The sequence below is a fragment of the Saccostrea cucullata genome, unplaced genomic scaffold, assembly GCF_032062105.1.
Source record: "Saccostrea cucullata isolate Sc308-1 unplaced genomic scaffold, CSIRO_AGI_Scuc_v1 ctg14070, whole genome shotgun sequence".
Lineage (NCBI taxonomy): Eukaryota > Metazoa > Mollusca > Bivalvia > Ostreida > Ostreidae > Saccostrea > Saccostrea cuccullata.
In genome coordinates, this window is record NW_026919737.1 from 3,808 (window position 1) to 14,096 (window position 10,289).

Genomic DNA, 10,289 nt, shown 5'->3' on the forward strand with positions numbered 1-10,289 from the left:
AACATCATTTATCAATATTACTTGTATAATTCTTTTGTCAATTGACCAATTAATTACAATATTTACATTGATTATCTATTATAATATAAACAAGTAACGGGAGGTAACTCCTCCAACCATTTCACTACTACGTGAGAGTGGAAGTAGTTTTTTACATTTCATGTATCCTTATGTCAGAATCGTTTAATCAAACGCTCAGCTGCCTCCATAAACCCCTACTCGCTGAAATGGCGGAGTTGACAGAGAGAGCCGCCATCTTGGTCCCGCTTCAGATTTTCAAATGTTAATATCTAGAGTTCAGACAAATCAATATCCAAACAACTTATATAGTAAGCATCAATCAAAGAGTCTCTATTATCATTCCAAAAATTAATAAAAAATATTGAAAAACAAAAAAGTTAGAAAATGCGATTTTTTCAATTCGCTTCTCCTAACGACAGGAAGTACCGACGACGAACGAAGAGTCGCGTCCTGGATGGTATATATCACGATCTCTAAGGCCATACCAATTTCTAATATAGTTCGTCGGATTCGCCGCTTCTATTTATTACAAATGCAAATTATAATATTAAAAAAAAAATGTCCGCGCGCGCTTCCAAAAAAATCCGACTGCAATTTTTTTTTCTCGACTTTTTGCAACAAACACACATGTATGACAGATGCGCGGGATTTATAGTGAGATTGAAGCAGTTTGTGAAGTTTTGCACCATGTCTGTAACTGTTCATAGGTACCAGGGGTGTGCAATTAGCATCCCCTGACGCCCGGGGCTAACATTTTTGGGGGTCGGGATAGTGGTTTTCTACAAGGAGGTAGCCCGTCGGGCTAGTAAAAGATATAACTACACACGCAATACATGAAAAGCACAACCAGTATTTTAACTCGTTTTTGGCTATAAAATTCCCAACCAGTTTATATTTTCCAGACAACATACTCCTACTGTCAATAAATCTCCATAATCTTATCCATTTGCAGAACTACCTGACTTATTTACTTCCAAAAGCGATCGTTTTTTCCTAATCCGAATTTCCTCTGTTCCTCCGTTTATGGTAAATACATGCAGCAATATCTTTAAATTATTTACGATCACTCAATCAACTGAAAGATAAGTGTTTTGTGACTCACATAAAATATATTTCTTTTTTGAATGATTTAAGATGAAAACAAAATGAATTTAATTTCATTCTAAATGAGCTAGTGCAATGATCAGAGAAAAGGAAGATAATTTATTGAAGTTCCTTTTAATTTTATTTCATAAAAATTTAAACATGACTGAATTTGATATTGAGAATTTAAACTCTGACTTTAAAAAGAATGACCTCAGTACCCTGACTTTTATCAGCAATTAATTTCTTTCTAGTACTTGATTTTTTTAATTGCACAACACTGTGTACTATAGTTAAAAACAATGGGTACAAAGTTGTTTCATACACAGCAATAGAAATGGAAGCAGAGGAGATGTTTGAAAACATTACATTTATGAAAGTAAAGTCTTTGAAATTTGACACATTTTTACTTATTAAAAAAAATCTCCAAAAAGTTAAGAATGATAAGTTCATGTGGTATGCAAATGATATCTATCTTAATTTTTTAGGTTCAAGCTCTTTGAAAACACACTTAATTAAAATATATAAAATATTAATTATATTCGCTCGCCTCATAATTTTGAAACCCAAAATAAAAAATAATATTTATAAAAAAATTTCGCTCGCTCGCCTCACTTTTTATTTTTGAAAATCCGAAGAACTATTTTACAAATTGGTATGGCCTAATCCTTGAAAGTTTCATGTTGATATCTTTTACTGTTTTTGAGTTTAATCGCGGACAAAATGTCATTTTAATTTCAGGAAATTGTCCGTAACTTGGCACCGGAAGCGAATTTCCAAAAAATCTCCCGGATATATAAAATTCATGTTACGACACATTATTTCTGAAAATTTCACGTCATTTCATCCAGTAGTTTTCGAGAAATCGCGTGCACAAAATTAAAAAGTCAAAAAAATAATAAAAAGAATAATAATAATAATAAGAAACAATAGAATCACTATAAGGTCTTCCGTGAAGACGGAAGACCTTAATAAGAAACAGAGCAATAACTATAAGGTCTTCCGTGAAGACGGAAGACCTTAATAATAAGAAACAGTAGAATCACTATAAGGTCTTCCGTGAAGACGGAAGACCTTAATAATAAGAAGAAACAGAGCAATAACTATAAGGTCTTCCGTGAAGACGGAAGACCTTAATAATTTTTCACCCATAAAAACAGTAATATCGACTGCTTAATGGTGGCTTAATGGTAGCTTAATGTAGCTTAATGGAGTTTGGACATTAAGCACCTGTAAGTCTAGCTTAATGGTAGCTTAATGGTGACTTAATGGTGGTCTAAAAGCTACCATTAAGGACCTGTAAGCCACCATTAAGCTACCATTAAGCTACATTTAAGCACCCATTAAGGACTTTGAGATTGCTTAATGGTAACTTAATGGTGGTGTAAATGTTACTTAAAGGTGCTTAATGGTGAATTAATGGTGACTTAAAGACAACCATTAAACCACCATTAAGGACCTTTAAGCCACCATTAAGCCAAACTTAAAGGGTGTGTTTCATCTTGTGACAGAAAACAGACAATATTAAAAGGTTTTACTATACATGGGAAAATATTTTTGTACAGACAATCTGTAAACGTAACTATAATCTTGCAGAAATACAAGTGTAATTATTGGGTAACAATTTTTAAAATTAGTTATTCCAAGAAATATTAATACCTGTACTTAAAGATGGGATTAATATCTGTTATAAACCCATTCAGGATATTAAATGATTTTCCGGTGACATGTGAGTCACTCAGATAACCTATTGCTATACGTTTTTGTCTGTCAGTGTTCATCTTTTGTTGTGCATGTTGTAGTAAGCATTGAGTCCTCTACCACGATAATTGTGAAATTCATGGCCCCAGCTTCAGGGGCTCCAGTGCTATGGTGGGGCTATAAAGATTATATAGTTAAAATGCAGTACTTGTACTTCTTTGAAAATCTTCTCTGCTCCTGGGTATTAAACAAACACACTTTATAGTTATCATGAGGAAGGCTGCCTCTTCCAAAATTGTGAATTTCATGGCCCTTGGGTCAGGTGTTCTGGTGTAATAGGGCGGAGCTCTAATGATTATATAGGGAAATGCAATATTTCTTTGAAAATCTTATCCTCTGCTCTTGAGTATTAAGCCAATAAACTATATATGCAACTTATTATTATGAGGAAAGGTGCCCTTTCCTAAATTATGAATTTTAAGGCTCTTGGGTCAGGGGTTCTAGTGATTAAGTAGTGGAAATGCAGAGAGAGAGAAAGAGAGAGAGTAGCTATGTGTACAATCAGAATATTTATCACAAAATAATTTGGAATATTATTATAGTGTCAAGGTCAGTAAACTAATGAATTTTTCATCTGTGTTGAAAAAATTGTTTATGTTATCAAAATGCTTAGACTTTAGTTAGTCTTGTGGAAGGGTTATATACAGTGTTAAAAATTGTATGTTTTGCAATTCAATTAAGTTACAAGTATTGCTTTTGGTAAAATTTTGTGATTTCAATAGGTAAATGTCTGCAAATTTTGTTTTAAGCAAATTTGTTTGTTTTTCTTCCAGGAGAGATAACCATTTCTATCTATTCACCACCGAAGATCATAGTAAATCAGACGGTGACATTTCAGTGTACCTTTTCCAACATACCAGCTGCAGTTCAGTTTCGATATGCACCAGGAAAAAGTTGCTCATTTGATAAATCAAATTGTGGGAAAAAATTTTGTATTATAGAAAAAGTACAATGCGAGAATGACACAACGTTTCTTATTTCTGTTATTCCTGAACGATCATGGCATAATCAGGAAGTTTCCTGTAGACCAGCATTTGGAGGAAATCAATCTAGTAATATTATCAGACTGAATATTATAAGTAAGAATTTTATTTGTTTTAAGTTTTTGACTGTGAAATATTAAGGTAGTATGCAAAGTGATAACTCTGTTTAAGTCTACTCTGTAGTTTATGATAGATTCATTTTTAGGTCACCTGAGTATACTCAGGTGACCTATTGCTATCCGTTTTCGTCTGTCGTCATGCGTCGTGTGCTAACATTTGAACATTTTCAGCTTCTTCTCTGAAACCACTGAACCAATTTCAACCAATTTTGGCATACAGCATCTATGGGTGTAGGGGAACAAAAATTGTGAATTTCATGGTTCCTGCCCCTCTTGGGCCTTGGGGGTGGGGCCAAAACCACTAAAATTAGTGCAATCTTTAAAAATCTTCTTTTTTACTCTTGTACATCAAGCAGTCAAACTGTTGATATGGTTGTAATCAGCATTGAGTCCTCTACCAAAATTGGGTCCTCTACCGAAATTCATGGCCCCAGGGTCAGGGGTTCTACCCCTGCGAGACGATCATGAATAATTCATGAATTTCCTTGAATTTTTCATGAATTTTATTCATGAAATCTTCATGAAATGTTCATGAAGATCCTATGAACTTATTATTGGACATTTTCAAATCATGAATTTTTATTCATGAAAGAAAATTGATGAATATTCATGAATATTTTTTTTCATGAATAATTCATGAACAGTCATATTCATGAAGATTCATCATTTCAAGAATGTCCAATAACAAGTTCATTGCATCTTCATGAACTATTCATGAATAATCTGATGAATTTTTTCAGGAATGTTCATGAATGAATAAAATTCATGAACCATTAGCATTCATGAATATTCTTGCTTATTTGTAAACAAAAAATCCAATATTATTATTCATGTTTATTCGTGAAAATGCATGAAGTCATGCTAAAAAAGTAACAGTAGATGATTTATAATACAGCATCTTGAAAGATTTCACAGAAATGTTGTTTGTTTTCCAACCATGGCAACAAAATCTTTGTCAAAAAACTTAAAATAGACAATTCTGACTCACTAAACCATAGTAAATGAGTAATGTAGTTCATTCCTGGTAAAGTATAAAAAATTTCAATTCAAATGCAACTCCTTGCAGAATGTTTAACCTTACTTGGTCAAAAAGGAGAGGGGGATCCTTCCTCAGCATATTTCAAATTGTGTTTTAATGCCAGAAATTGAACAATTTTTAATTACAGTCTAGGTGAAAAGTTTGTTCAGCACCAGGGTAACAGCTTTCAAGCAGTTCTTATAGCAGAGATGGTCAATTCAAAAATCCTTAATATTGTCTCTCCATGTGGAATTTCCAGAATTTCGTCATTTGGATCCTTTGAATGAATATCATTCATATTTTCATTTCTTTTTTTCTTTCTTTTTCAAGAGCTAAGATTTTTTTTTGCAGCCAGAGTTTCTTGTCTTCTGCTCATCAACATTTGTGAACTGCTTCTCTTTCCTTCAAAAAGAAAGATTTTCTGAAATTACCCATGATTGTAAAACATAAGACTTTTTTGTGTATTTTCTTGCATTTTAATTTTGCATCAGAGGCACTTCCAAATTAAAACATTCTGAATGGAATTTAAGCCTATTTTCTACCGCCATTTTGTAGATCAATCAGGCCTATGAATGTTTCGAGTCTCAGTCTATAATTAATGTATGTTATATGGTTGGATCCAAACTCGAAGCAAAGTTAGACAAAACTTTCATTTTAAAAAAAAGACATATTTATTAATTTTACAAATAGACAGTAACATTTACAGAAAGATTTCTGACTCAGTGATTGCCTCCATTTTTTGTCACTCACCAGTTATGAAGTAGATCAATCCTATATAGTCTTCCTTCTTCATATTCTGTTATTTTCTTTAAAAGTTGACAAAGATCAGTGACTATGCAAATATTATAGATCACAAATACCGATCCTTCCACTCTCCAAATTCCCACTTCCAACGTCTTGCGCGTTTTCAAGATTTGCGCCTTTTCAAAAATGTACGGTAGAGCTAAGAAATACGTTAGTTTCGAATTTCCAAGATTTCTTTTTAAAAAAATAACAAACACTATCTGAATAATTTTTCACTGAAAATACAATTTTTTTTTATATCAAAACAAGTTTTATCAATGAAGAATTCGAACTTTTTACGTCATCAATTAAATTGGACTAATATTACAATAACATCGGGATCGAAGTCGGGCTCGATGAACAATTAATTTTAACAACACCGAAATTCAAAAATATCGAATACCATGTTGATGTTCCACAGTAGGAAAGTTGGAATGAGTGTCACGAACAGGGGGATCATGGTCAGCTTGGGATGGAAGAAGATGACGACATTTTTAAGACCGGTAGGTACAATATTGTACAGTATTTTATGTGTCCTCGTACGAAGAATGTTTCTGCTACTTTTGATTAATCCTGGCACCATACATAAAATGCTCGACGGTGAAATCGTTAGGACAAGCACTATTTCTGTAATCATTATTTAACAAATCTATACATATCATTAAGGTCATTGATTTTAACCCGAATTTCCTTGCTTGGAATCAAACTGATGTAAAGAATTTTACCTGTACCTTCCTTTGTTCAAGATAACATTTACAGAGTATGATGTACATGTAATTAATTATATATTTTGTAATGCATGTTCATGACCATTTTCAGCTCTTATCTTGCATGTTTTGATTGTTTTAATAGTTGCTGCATTGCCTGAGATGATTTTCACAGCCCTGGCATTTGATAAACAGATGTAGATGCTAAATAGCCAATCAGTCACTAGGCTTGTGAATATGGTGAGAACCAGCTCAAATTATCATTCAAAACAAATAAACTAACTTTGATTTTATTAATCTATGTCTTTAAGCATAAGATTAAAATAAATATTGCAACTATGCCAAGTAAACAACATTTAAAGATTTATATTCTTAACATGCCTAATTTCCATATCCTTATTATTTTTAACAATGAATTCTGAAAGGTAATCTAAACATGCTAACAGCATGGGTATGTATAATTATTTTGGATCAAATTTAATCAAAGATATCATCTTCTATGAAGTATACATGCATTTTACAGGAATCCGGATGCTCACAAGAGTTAGGACAAGAACTGTATAAAAAAAATGGTAAGATTTCTTCATTATTTTATTAATCAATAAAATCACATGAATTGAAATTAATTTTTTTCAATGTTAGTCAGTCATTGAGCTTCAGCTCTAGCCTTTTCATTTAAGCTCACCTGAGCCATTTTAAGGCCTAAGTGAGTTTTTTGATCAGTGTCACAGTCTTGTGTTTGTCTGTTGTCTATAAACTTTTCACATTTTTACATTTTAATATCAGAATTAATCCTAATTTGAACAAAAAATTGCAAGACAGTGAATTCATATTCTACAGTAAACTGATCTGCCAGGTAGAAAAGAACAATTGTTTGTAGAGCTTTAGTTTATTATTTGTCATATATTTATACTGATATCAATAATGATACATCTTAAATGGTCATCTCTTTCAGAAATTGTGCAAGGGAAGTTTGAAGTGTCTGTTTGAATGATCAACATCGAACTTGCTGAGCCTTCGTACTAAAAGTGAATCCGTTGGTGATGCCAAATATCTGTCAACCCTCTATTGCAAATTTCATGGGATATCTGTGAGGATGTGATTCTAGCAACATGTCAGAAGTTTTGTATCTTCCATAATTGGGATCTTTGGCACGTACATTGGTGGAAAATAGCAACTGTTCATTTTTATGGGATCTTTGTATCAATGTAGTTGTGTACTACATATATTTTTGCATTTAATACATGTGTTTGTCACTCTAGTCACTAATTTTGTACAGTAAATGTACATGGGCCACTGGCACTTTATTGTAAATGTATATCCTGTTGAGGTTTCAATGACCTCTCCCAATCCTTGGCCAATGTCATTTAATGAATCTAACCTCTTATTTAAAAAAAAATGCATACTTTAGTTTACTGCATTACATGTATATCATAACTTGATTATCATTAATTTAACCAAGGTGATCCCCCAGTAATCTTATTTTTTCTTGGATATATCTGTTAATAACCTTTGATGTAAAATACTTTGCAGTTTCATTGAGAATACATACATTTTAAAAAGTGTGCTTATATTGTACATCTGAGTGGTATATGCTTTATATTTGTCTCAAAAAACATTGTAAAAGAAACTGTGAATTTTTTATTTTGCAACTTGCTTAAAGTTTGATGTTGGAGAAAATTCGGTCGAAAAAAAGTTGTGTGATGAAAAATGACATTATTTAAAGCACATTATGATGAATATAACTGTTTAATTTAAATTATGAAGAAACATAAATAATCAATTTGAAAAAAATGCTGTCAGTGGTGATGCAGTGTTTGTTTAATTAAAATTAAAGAAAAACACGAAATGTTTAGAGATTTCATGATTTATTTTTTCAGATAGTTGGTGAAAGAATGTTATTAAATATAAATTATGCCAGGGGCTTGTTCAACAATTGCATCTGCATGCAAAAGTTGCATTATGAGAGTAATGAGTGTTTTCTGTCAATCATTTTTGTCAATTATTTTAGTCTTCATGAAAATTCATGAACATTCATAATACCTTGAACTCTACATTTTTTCTGTCTTTAAAATGAAAATTACCAATATTCATATAAATTCATCATTTGTTCATGAACTACATTTTATGAATATATTCATGAATAAAGTTCATGAACCATCTTTATGAACCAGTCATGAACCGTTCATGAACACATCATGAATGTTCATGAACGATTCATAAAAGTTCCTGAAATTATGAATTTCACCTCGCAGGGGTAATGCTAGGGTGGGGCTCTATTGATTATATAGTGAAAATGCATTAATTCTTTGAAAATTTTCTTCTCTGCTCCTGGGTATCAAATAAACAAATGAAGTACATAGTTATGATGAGCAAGAGTGCCTCTTTCAGATTTGGGGTCAGGGGTTCTGGTGTTAGGGCGGGGCTCTATTCATTATGTGGGTCATTCTCAAACTTTGTCCAGATTCCATCAACAGAATTCAGAGAAATAAATCCTGAAAACTGAATACTTTTAAGTTTTATGTTAGTATTGAAACATCAGTGATGTGTAAATAATGTATAAACACTAAGAATTCAATCAACATTTACTATAAAATCCACTATAAGTACATGCATCCAACAATAAATGTCCATGGTGTTACTTACTTAGAAATCGCAATAAAATAATAACTTATGCAAACTTAAGGTTTCTAGAATCATAATCTAAACATCCTGATCAAAAATATTCTATCAAAACAAACTTAGGGTTCTTGAGAGAGAAATTTAAGGGGGCTCTCTACACCTATAAAGTATAACTGACTTTTGTTGCATGCATTTGTTTCTAATAATAGGCCCCATATCCGATAAAATAAAGTTCCAAAGTACTTCAATTTATTTTTAAGAAATATTTGAAATATTTTATTTATTTTGTTAAAATCCCTCCTATCTATATTTTTAAAAGCCCAGTGCTTTAAATTTCTCTTCAAAGTTTAGTGTTATAAAATATTGAAATAATAATCAACAAAGATAAAAATAAAATCAACATAACTTTTATTTAAATTTACAAAAATAGACAAAAGAAAAAACTTAAACAGTATATTCTTGAGAATAGCTGGTTGGATCTTCTTCAATATCTGAAAAGAAATATAATATCAAAGGGTAAAAACAATGAAAAAAAGAAATTGAAAAAAATTGAAAAACTGTCAAAAATTTATAAACATCACAAAAATTCAGGTGTGAGAGATCCGCTTTAAGAGTGGACTCAAATATCTTGGTACTGTTTTTTTTATATAAACTTCAAATAAACTCTACTTGCACAAGTATTAAACAAATGTCACGCAAGGACATTGAAAGAAGTTCGTATTGTACATGTATTGTTTTTCAATGAGTTTAAGCGAAAATCATCGCGTTTCCAGTCAATGACAAAGACATGTATTTAGTGAATTCATGGTATTGAGAAAGGTAGATTTATACTTACCGTTTTTATCCAACTTGCATGTGTTATTCAGTGCTATATATAACAAAACAAGTTAAGATGGTAAATGGCCAAAAGCGGTAAAAGAAATTCCTATAACCAAATGCACACTTCGTCTAAAAGCTGCACGTTTCCCATACTTGTAAACAGCTGACAATCAATGGTGATCAAACGTTTGGGTCATGCCAAATTTCACCGGGTATAACCATTCATTCGGGTGTATACAAATCGAGAACAGAGTATCCTCTAGTCGATGGGAAGATAATACATATGTCTTATCTTATCAATTTGCATTTTTGGGGGGAAATATTTTGCTGAAAAGCATATATGCTTATTGGAGAAATAAATTTCTGTGTGTAT

At 31.8% G+C, this 10,289-nt stretch overlaps 1 long non-coding RNA gene across 1 annotated transcript; it reads left to right on the plus strand.

Moving 5' to 3' along the window:
* Positions 1-5,992: 5,992 nt before the first annotated feature.
* Positions 5,993-8,060, plus strand: LOC134237127 (uncharacterized). Its single transcript, XR_009985763.1, has 3 exons — positions 5,993-6,271; positions 6,999-7,047; positions 7,431-8,060. It is a non-coding gene; the product is annotated as an uncharacterized LOC134237127 (long non-coding RNA).
* The last annotated feature ends 2,229 nt before the right edge of the window (positions 8,061-10,289 follow it).